Below are 919 nucleotides of genomic sequence, written 5' to 3' on the forward strand. Positions count from 1 at the left end.
TATTACAGCTGTTGGACGGCGCGGGTGATCCGTGGCTTAACTGGTCAAAACGCCTGTCTTGTAAACAGGAGATCCTGGATTCAACTCCCAGCGGAGCCTTTCATTTATTGGGTGAATTGCCGTGTGAGGACGCGGGTTCCATGCAACCACCGCCGTTCACGCATCAACAAACATAAAACAATAAAGCAACAGAAGAAATATAAAGCCTCTAAAACGCAGCAGGTCTGTTGGTGTCTGCGGAGCAAGAGACAGGACGAGGGGCTCAACCAGATGACGTTTCCGATGACTGTTTTCCATATCCTTGCGTTTTGGCGGTGTGGTGTTAGTTTAGGGTGATAATCGGTTGCAATCACGGCCGTGTCCTGCTTTGTGAACTTGCCCTGGTCCTTTTGACAACCCATCCCACCCAGTGTTGCACAGGTCTTTTGGACTCGAACTCCGACCAGTTTGCTGTGTATTTCAAGACACGGCAGAAGGAGCGCTAGAGATTGCAGATTGATATTGAAAACTTTTACACCCAGTTGCTTGGTATGAATATGGGCCACGATCACTACTTGTCCACAATCTCCCACAGCAACTCAGGACTGTTCTGCAGCCCTGCCGTGATATCATTGACCATGGCACCAATGCAGGTTCTTTATCACGAAAATTTGTGAATTTTTTTAAGTTTTGTTCTCCAAAACATTTCCCAATGCATTTTTAATACAGCAACTGGTTATATTGGGTGCACCCAATTGCAGTGGTGGTATTCGTGCCCACCGCTCTCTGGAGACTGGAGCCTTCTTCCAGCGCCGTAGACCGCTCGGCCGCACTATCGCACAACAAAGTTGTTTTTCCTTTATTACATAACAACTCTCACTGGTTTAACATGTTCAGATTGGAAGTTCTCTGCCCTCCATCTTGGCATTATTTCCTCTGT

Source organism: Pristis pectinata, unplaced genomic scaffold, assembly GCF_009764475.1.
Source record: "Pristis pectinata isolate sPriPec2 unplaced genomic scaffold, sPriPec2.1.pri scaffold_163_arrow_ctg1, whole genome shotgun sequence".
Lineage (NCBI taxonomy): Eukaryota > Metazoa > Chordata > Chondrichthyes > Rhinopristiformes > Pristidae > Pristis > Pristis pectinata.